General features: G+C 33.0%; 1 long non-coding RNA gene across 2 annotated transcripts; it reads right to left on the bottom strand.

Annotated features, from left to right (window-relative positions):
• Positions 1-2,752: 2,752 nt before the first annotated feature.
• On the bottom strand, positions 2,753-9,689 carry LOC112418261 (uncharacterized). Of its 2 annotated transcripts, XR_003008515.2 has the most exons (5): positions 7,860-9,689; positions 7,552-7,639; positions 5,770-5,868; positions 3,180-5,370; positions 2,753-2,987 (listed from the first exon to the last, which is right to left on the bottom strand). It is a non-coding gene; the product is annotated as an uncharacterized lncRNA (long non-coding RNA). The 2 variants fall into 2 exon arrangements; XR_005646585.1 differs by having other exon boundaries at positions 3,180-5,868.
• Between the last annotated feature and the right edge of the window lie 906 nt (positions 9,690-10,595).

Here is a 10,595-nt window from a genome sequence, read left to right as displayed (position 1 = left end):
CATATGATGAATGCGTACTCTTTCTTAATAACCACATGCATAAGCAAAGTATAAGATGAAGTGCAGAAAAAAAAAACAGTTTAACTAAAGAGTAAACCAGGACCAACGAAATAAAATAAAATACAAAATTAAAACATATTAGCAACTAACATGTCTAGTCTACCAATGAATTCCATTTTTTATGATAATGTCTTGCTAACAAATACCTTAAAGACATTGTTTAAGAAACTCACAAAAGAAAACTTGTTTTGAAAATACTAATCAAACACATAAAAAAATTATAACTACACAATTTTCAATGTAAATATTACTCCAGTTAGATGCTTAAAAAATACTATAAAAACTCTTATCAGCATTTGCCTTGATGCTAACACTATAAAGAAAAAATTCTTCTCCAATAAGATTCCATTGAACTAGATCCAAGCAAGAGAAGCTCTTCTAGTCAATAAATTACCTTTAACAAAACTCTACCAATGTTCTGTATTAGGCTCCCTCTAATCTATAAGTGACGAAGTCCACTCTTTTATATATTCAATTCAATATTTATCTTTGTATATAATTGTAGTGTATTCTATTCATAGTTTTTTCGTTTACTAAGTGATTACTGAAGATTATATTATGATTTTATATCTATGACTTAATTCCAGCTGAGTTATTAGATTTGTCCCAAGAATCATCACATTGAGTTAAAATCACACAAGTGAAATTTTTAACGACATCTTCATTCAAAATTTTCAAGTATTAATGATGACATTAGGTCATATAGCACTTTTGTTATAGTTTTTATGTAATTTTTGTTGAGTTCAGGTGATAATGCATGAGTTAGAAGCTGTAAAAGGACTGATTTTTTATGCTTAAGCTATTAGGAAATCGTACTCCGATTTGCAGCATCGTAGTCCGATTTATGAAGCTGTTTTGGGACATTTTGTCTCGTAAAAAATCGTGCTCCGATTTATGAAAATCGGGCTACGATTTGGCAGATGCTCCAGCTAGGATCTGACTTTAATGAAGCCATCGTGCTCCGATTTACAGCATTGGAGTACGATTTTAGCGTTTCTGGAAATTTTCCTATAAAAGGGAAGTTGTTTTCAGCGTGCTCCGATTTTAGCGTGCTCCGATTTTACGTTAACCATTTTATTTACATTTGCAATTCAAACCAATTTGCCTAAGGCAACCCCCATTTACATACATCCTGAATATTGATGAAATTGTCAAGTAGAGATTAGAACAGTCCTTGTGGATACGAATTAAATTATTACTTCGATATAAATTAATACACTTGCTAATTTTCTATCAATTAACTCTATGGATTTTCACACTATATGTTTCTCAATATCCACTTTTTCATACAATGTAAGACTCTTACCTACACCTGATAAAAACAATCTCCCATTCAAGAACGAGTTCATTCATATACACGAGTATACTCCCCCTCAAGCGAATATTTTTTACCCAGAAAAATAGAAAAAAAATAGTTCTCTAGAAAAACGTTCTTCCTATGTTTTCAACCCAAAAAACATGTTATATCATATTTTTAAGGATTCTTCTATTGTTCATAAGATCGGTAAAAAATAACAATATTCAAAATTTAAACATTGGTTCCTTATGTTGCCTAAGTCTAACTCCTTTTGTTAGAGACAACCTTTGTTGGTGGCTGCTTTGATTCTTTTGATAGCCATTATCTACGGTTTCAAAGACATTAGTTTCCTATTAAAAAAAGTTCATAAAAAATGCAGAAAATGAAACGATAAAAAAGGTTAACAGTAGTTTTTTTTTATTTTATTTTAATACATACGCCAAATAAAATTTCACTATTGAGATCTAAATAGAATGTTGAGATCTTTATACTAACAATATATAAAATAAAATGAAACTTAAAAAAAAAAAAGATAAGAAGCTAAAATTCAGAACCTTCGAAGTAGGGCAACACGACCTAGCATGCGGGAAAATGCCCACAGTGAAGGTTGGCCCAATGTAGCATTTTGTTGTTGTTGATAAAACAAAAGGTAGCATTTGTTCCTATATATATACGTGGGGACGTTTATGATCAATATGTGAGGATAATGCTCACAGTCTTGTACATATATTCATTGAGGTTCAAGCACACAACATAACATGTTCAAGAGCGTTAGCATGCTCTCCAATGGGGTAGGATTGGACAAGATCTGCTTACCGGCCCGACTCCGACCCGGCACAACTGGCAATACAACTTTACATTCAGGTGGATGTGTCAGCAAGTAGGTCAATGGCTATTGGCTTGTGGAAAGCTGGAAAGATTGATGTGGACAAATTCGAATCTTCGAAAAATAAAATTGCTAGTGATCGAACCAAAATGAAAAAAGTAGTAAATAGTGGCGAGTTGGATATAACACGTTGTCAACGAGGCCATGTGAATTGCAAATGACGGTGTGAGTGCAAATGACGAAGATTAGTGATATGGATGTTTGGGGTTGAAACGACGGAGAAATGTTAAGATGAAATATCCACCACAAAAGTTAGACTTATAATCGACTGGCCTGAAACCTTTAGTAAGTTTGAAATTACTGACGGCTTGGGTGGTCGGAATAAGCGTATGTTTTAATTGACATTATTCATGACAATAGAACAAGTCTTTGGTTGACTTAAAGACAATAGAAGTGATTTATATTTGTATGATTTTATTTATAAGCATGTTTGGAGTAAAAACTTGATCTAAGTTTTTCAACTCAGTGCAAAACTACTTTTATGACTTTTAAATTGACCAATATTTGAAGACAAAACTATTTTTTTTGTATGGACATTAACTATTTGACAAAAAATACAATGCAAACAAAGTGTCATAAAAGAATCTCTAATAAGACCCACCATAGCAGGTAACACCAGAATTGAAAATTATATTTCCATTCTTATAACATGTAAGACTAATTGCCAATGAAGAAGCAAGTTGCACCAAATTTTCTTTGTTCTTCTTCCTTCAGCTCAGAATACATGTTGCTCAACCTTCTAATCTGAAATTAAACATTTCAAATATCAATAATATATCTATGTTCAAGTTAACTCTGACAATACACAACTTAACAAGTTGTTGTTTGTGATGTGTTTTCAATTAAATTCATCATATTTATATAGTTACAAAAACATCTAAAACTTAACCAAGTTGCTTGGACTCTAGTGGCAAGAAACTCCTTCTAAGGACATACCTGGGGAATACTGGGTTCGATTTCCAGGGGGAACAACGCTTGGCCAGTGTGCATGCCTCTACGCACGAGCCGGATTAGTCGTCCACAATTGATGAGTCGGAAACCAGTGCGAAAGAAAAAAAATTAGTCTCCAAATCTTTATATTACTTTTGTTTTTTCCTCCACTCAAGTCTCATTTAGTATTTGACTACACAGAATCTCACATCACATGTTTTTCCCTTATTAAGAGCAAGGGCACATGGCTGCTTCATTGGTTTATTATTTTACACATTTTGTCAGAGAGATGGACCACTTGGCATATGCAATTTAAGGCAATTCTGCCAAACATTTTGTCTGAATTAATCACTGTCACTGATTCTTCATCATTCAACATCATTGAAGCCCTATCAGAAAGGAAAATGCCATCCCCCTTTATAGAAAAAGGGGGCAGTTTGGTTATATAAAAACAGTTATGCTTATATTCATATTCTTGGTTCTGTATATATAAGCCATATTAAATATGCTATAAGGTCACATGAAAAATAGCTAGGCTAATATTAAACATACATTGCAGTCTTAATTAAGTTGTCAGTTTTCATTTTTGTTTTATAATTTTCAATAATTTTGAGTTAAAATATCTAAGAGTTGCGTTCCAACTCAATGAACAAATATACATTTTTGTTAGAGGAGTCCGGTTTCACGGAAACAACAACAGGCAAATGATCAGATATCTAAGAGAATTGAACACCACATCTCTTTCAAAAACCTTAAACTTTTGGGTATAAAGATATCTCTCATTTTTTTTTTGTTCCATTCACCTCTTTCATTATCGAGGTAAGACAAATTCAAATCAATTGAACACAAAGCTTTGATACCACAAAATAGACTTATACAAGATTCCGTTACACCCACATCTACTCTCGCTCCCCCGTCAAGCCGAACCAAAGCTTTGATAATTGATACCACTTGATAGAGAATTTAAGAGAATATCGTGAGCAACAATGAGCTAATGATCAGCATCGATAAGAGATCTAGAGACCACATATTCACCGATAACTTAAAGTTATTGAGTATATGTCACCTCTCATATAATATATTTTTAACTCATTGATAATCAATATGGGACTAATCACTCACGTTTAAATTCCAATAATTTTGAATATTGAGCATTGGTTCAATGCCAACAGTAGGGATTAATAAATGCTTCTTGTATCCCTTTGAAGAGCTTATTGTAATAATAAATGGAGCAGCCAAAGAAATAAAGAAGAAAAAAAATTAGGTATGACTGTGACTAATGTCTATATGGAATATAGTTGGTTAAAGGGTTTAAGGTCTTAAATATTAACTTGATTGTAGTGTCTATTTAGATGCATAGAGTGAGGTGGTTGTTGATTATGATCCATCCTTAAAAAAAAAAAAACTAGTGCAATGTGTAATGGTGGAATGAACCTTTCCCAGCAACCTCATTACTTAAATGTTAATGAAAACAAAATATTTAAAATTAAGAATGATTCAATCATTTGAACATATAAAAAAGTAACAAATTCACACAAATAGTAAAAAAGAAAGAGAATGTTGTTTTGAACAAATAGCAAGATAGTTTAACTAATGAAAATATGTTTTTCTTTAATACGACGCTTTGTGAGAAAGAATCAAGCTCAAGGGAAAGTAAGCAATAAAGTGTACAAGTTAAAAAAAAAATCAGATTTAATTTTTTTCTGCCATTTCATTCATCATGCTGTACCTATTGACAAGTAGCTACACCTCAGTGCTAAGACGCTAGCAGAAAAGGTGGAAGCTAAAAACCTATGAAGCACAGACTCAGACATGGACAGGGGACACGGGTAATCTAGAAAAACGCAGGACACAGACATGGCTATATATATTTTACACTAGAGCAGAGTCGCATTCGTGTCCAACCAAATAGATTTTTTTTGTTGGATACGGCTGAAGCCGCATCTGACGCGAATCGTACCAGTGTCGCACGCGCGTCCGAGTCGGAACTGCGCCGGACACGGTGACACGCCAGATTCCCGCCACGTCCGTGCTTCATAGCTAAAAACTAAAAAGGACATAGGAAAATAGAATTGGAAATGTACTAAGACGCTGACAGAATATGTAACAAACAGAAGTGGAGACCTTAAGCAATGTCAGCAAGTCCAATCTCTTGGAGTATCTCCCAGCTATGTATCATTACTCATTTGTGTTAAGGCTGTGATCACCAAAAGCCAAAAGAAATCAGCCATATCAGCTATATCCATTATAAATACCATAAAACCAGAAGATACGAAGCAAAATACTAGATGATTCTATCACCAATGTTTATAACTATCTTTAAAAGCATCATCTTTTCCACAATTACCAAAAAGCCTAAACAAATATTGGATTTGGAAGCAGAAATGATTCTGGAAGCTATTGACAGAAAACAGTCAACTATGCCACCAATACTTCCAGCCAACCTAAATTGGCTTTCCATGTGCCAGGCTCAAGCTCTAGTTGTCTGGCCAAGCCAAAACTACCCAAACAAGCATTATGATGTGAATCAAACATCCATTGTAAGAGGCATGAAAATGATTTGACAGAATACAGTAGCAAGAGAGGTAACGATTACCTAATTGAATATCCGTCGTAAGTTGATAATAACAATTTGATGGAAATTGTGAAAAATTCTAGGGTCGACATTGAGCAGCAGAAGAGAGGCAACATTTACCTAATTGAATATCTGTCATAAGTTGTGGGTTTAAGCAGCAGAAAGCTTTGACATTAAGCAAGTGATTAGTAAAATCATCAATTATACTAAGTGGATCTCTTAAGGAATAGCGCAGTAATAGGGATTGGGACATTGAATAGTCTTATGTAGGAGTTATGGGGTTTGAATTCTGCTACTAACAAGTCCCTCTCCCCTTAACATATCAACTACTAACATTTGCCTGAAAAATAATCATCAATTATGCTATTGATTCAGCAGATGCTCCTTTTACTAAAAAAAGATTCAATGATTTAGACATTAAGTAGCTGCAGCATAGATATAGCAGATCAAAATGACATTATATTTGCGCTTAAATTATATTCAAATGACATAATATTTGAAGAAAGATTGAATCCTAGATAAGTATTACTATTCTGAAAATGTAGCATAATAGAAATAATTTAAAGATCGTCATTTCCCCAACTTTCTTTTTTAGTGACAGTAACATGACCTACAAATTAAAGTATTATGGATACACAAGCTTGATACAAAACCTCCAGATTATTTAGGTTAAAATATGTTGATTCCTATCATATGATTTTTCGGCAAGCTCTTCTTTTCGACTTAATTGCATTACCATTATTAGGCCACTCAAAACAAATAAGCAAGTTCACCCAAATCAATTGGATTGCTGTTAGAGTCAAGGTTATAAGTGACCTTGATATGTCGCTGAAGCAGGGTGAACAAGTGGACATGTTCTTTTTAAGAAAACAATAATATACTTAAAAATTATCATATCGTAATTAGTAATGATAAATCCCTCGAAATGTAAAAGAAATGGATGAGGCCCACTGGCTGTATAATCACACTACCAAGCATGATATCACGCACTTCAAATTGAAGGTGTGTCCAGTGTTCAACATGTGTCAGTGTCCAACAGCGACACGACACCGGCATATGTGGTAACATAGTTTTTCCATTTTCATAAATTATTACTGATGGCCACGTGTGAATGTCATGTTCATGTCTGTATCACTACTTCATTGGTAGTATCTCATGTAAGGATTGGTTTTAGCCATAAGAAAAAGAAAAGAAAATCAATCAAAATAACTGACCTCAGAGGCTCAGACTATGAAACATTGACACAGACACAGGTGTCGGACATGGCACTGACACGTCAACATTGGTAATGATTTGAGAAAATGGAATAATCTAATGTAACTGCAAGTACCGGTGTCGAGAACCTGACACATCTTCAATGTGAAGTGTCAGTGCTGTGCTACATAGTTCTAAGCTTTAAGTTTCTGTATATCATTCTTCTTGTTATTTGTTTATGATCTTCGTGAAAAATAGTCTACCTGTTCAATCTACTTTTTTAACACGTGTATTTCTTTAGAGCAGACCTAATAATCAAAGCATACATATGTTGACAACAGGAAAAAAAATGAGTAACCTAGTAGAGTAACATAGAATGATTCTCATAGAAGACACTTTCATAATAGTCATGTAATAGGATACTTTTATGAGGTTTCTAAATATCAAAATGAAAAAGTAATACACATTTCCAATACTAAAGTGGCTTGGAAGACACAAATCTTAATAGACACTGTCTAATGGAATTCACACTTGACTGATAAAAAAATGGTGTAAATGTAAACTCCTTAACAACTCTATACACATGATTGATACTTCTAATGCTATTACCTCTAAGCTCATTGGACAGCTAGGGCTGTAATCCAGACAATGTCTTTCTTTACTGCTAAAGATAACAAGTCCCCTTAGATACCAAATCCTGAAATTCAGAATCTGAATCATTAATTATCAAATTTTCAAATTATATGAACAATGGTACAAAACAATGTTTAAATTGAAGTCCAAAGCCTGATGGTTGGAGTAGTACAATTGAAAAATCTTCTCTCCACTATTTAGTGTCTATCAAAATCTCAACATAATGATTGAATAGTTGTCATCAAAATTCAAAATAACCAAGTATATAATGAGAAATATCTTACCTAGAGTAACTCTTACAATAGACCTCTAACAATCATTTCACGAAGAAGTTTCTCCGCCTTTTCATTCTCATCCTTTTCAAATAAGCGTGAATAATCGTTTGATAATTTACAAATTCCGGAATGCAACCATTGTCTTCCATTTTTGACAGCAGGGGTTCATAGCTTCATCAAATAAGCCCTCTAAACAAAGACCATTGATAATAATATTATATGTCCAGGTTGTTACATTGTAGCCTTTAGTCAAAAGATCCTGAAAAATCAGTTGTGCGTCCTTAAGCCTTCTTTGTTTGCATAATCCATCAATAAGTGTATTGAATATCTGTATATCTGGTTGAATGCCTTGGACTTTTAAATTGTTGACCAATGGCCTTGTCAACATGATGGTTTTTACATAAAGCATGTAATAAGGAAGTATAAGTGATTACATTGGGACGTTGGCCTCTATCATGCATCTGATCAAGAAGCTTCCAAGCATCGGAAACTCTATCCGATTTGCACAACAAATCAATAAGAGAGTTGTAAGTTACTGTATTGGGTTTGCAATGCATTTCTGTGAAGAGATTCAAGGCTTCATCAACAATTTTAATCTTACATAATCCATTAATAATGATATTGTAGCTGTTAACAATAGGTATCACTTTCATTTTTCATATGATGTTGAATACATGCTTTGCCTTATTCACTTCAATAACCAGGCAATACCCGTCCATTAATGAACTATATGTAACAATAGTAGGTTCCACGCCTTCTTTCATCATCACAGCTATCACATTTTTAGCTTCTTTGATCTTTCATTCCTTACATAGAACATCAACCAATATGCTAAAAGTATAAATATCTGGGTTGATGTTTTTCAATACCATTTCACGGAACAAACCAAATGCTTCTTTGAATTGACCAACAATGCAAAATCCATGGATTAGAGAATTGAAAGTTAAAGAGCAGGAGAAATTCTCTTTGTAATCATTTCAGAATATAACTCATGTATCATTTACACACATTTATCTTTGCACAGACGATCAATGACTGTGCTATACATTACCACATTGGTGTCAACCAATTTCCCTTCAATTCGTTTCAACATCTGCAAGGCGGCTCTTGTTTCTCCCATTTTACACAACCCATTAATCAAAGTCCCGTAACTAACTTCATTCAAACGAAATCCACGTGCAATCACATGGTCGTGAAAGTTAAGAGCTTCCTGTACCTTACCATTAAGACACAAACCATTGATAAGAGTAGTCAAGGTTACAGTGGTCGGGAGATAACCAATCTTGAAAATCTTGGTATTTACAGAAAACGCAAAATTCATTTGATGTAAGTGGCAGTAACAATTAATCGAGATGTTTAACATAAGTAAATCTGGAATAATTCCGTTAAATTCCATTTGTCTTGAAAGAGAAAGAACAGTGGTGTAGTGGTTCTTGGTCTTAACAATGGAAGATAAAATCCTTGTGAATTCAACAATGGTTGTAGTATGACGCATTCGGAGCATGCAATTGAATGCCAAAACAACATTATCAACTTCAAAATCATTGGGAATGGATCTAAAGTGAGAGTAAAATCATAACGGTAAGGGTGAACGTGAATTTGAGTGATTTAATAAAGAAGAATAAAGAAACCTGAAGCTTGAAAACAACATTGGAGCGTCTAGTTGTGATTGAGGGAATGGAAAAAGTTTGTGTGGCGGAGGATTGCGTTGGAGAACAGCGGCGACGGTAAGACTTGTTGATGGTGGTGGGTGGTAGGCAAAATGGCGGAGTTGTAATTGCAGTGTTATTACGCTTATCTCTCTCTCTCTCTCTCTCTCTCTCTCTCACAGTTAGACGACAAAATCATTATAAACTCACACTTGTGGACTACGCTTCTCTCTCTTAAACCTAGTTTTTTTTTTATAAAAATAATACAATAATACATGGCAAATTTAGATTGGGTCAAAGACAAAAGTCTCTATCGCTCAAAGGACATTAAGAGCATCCACAATGGTAATTCCTTAATAGAGACTCCTTAAATGGACCACACATTACACATCACTTATTTGTAATACTATATCCATCTCTAAATATAGGATTTTTTTGTCAAAATCGCGGAAATTAAGAAAGTTGGTATTTCTATTAAAGTTCTTTGTAATCAGTATTGTTTTTACAATTTTATCCTCAAAAGAGATAGTTAGTTTATGTTTTCAACAATATATTTATTGTTGATTGAAGAAAAATATGTAAAATAAATAGGGGTATGGCAGTAAAGAAATAATTAATGCAGTTAGAAATACCAAAATGGTCTTATAAAATGGACAATTTTTTCTCAAAAGGATCTTATAATTAGGACGGAGTTAGTATTTTAATAAAAGTACCTATTAAGGACTTAATGACTTCAATAAGAGTACACTTACAAGGACTTCAATGAAAAGTACTTAAATAGGTCTCACTATCTTTACATCATTAAATAAAAATAATTTAATTATTAAATTATAAATTACCTCATAATATTTAATTATAATCCTTAAAAAAATTAAATTATAAAATATTTATTTATTCATATGTACTTCAATTTTTGCCACATTTGCGAATAATTTGAAAATGGAAAAATTAACATTACAAATTTTACATTCCTTCTAAAAAAATTTTTTTGTATGAATTACATTTTAATTTAAAATATTGACAAATAGATAAAATAATATCTAAAACAACTATTAATTATTACAATATCACTTCTTTTGTAAATGGGACTAAATAG

This window comes from Medicago truncatula, chromosome 6 (assembly GCF_003473485.1).
Source record: "Medicago truncatula cultivar Jemalong A17 chromosome 6, MtrunA17r5.0-ANR, whole genome shotgun sequence".
Classification (NCBI taxonomy): domain Eukaryota; kingdom Viridiplantae; phylum Streptophyta; class Magnoliopsida; order Fabales; family Fabaceae; genus Medicago; species Medicago truncatula.
Note: the sequence above shows the minus strand (reverse complement) of the source record. Positions and strands in the feature narration are given on the sequence as shown.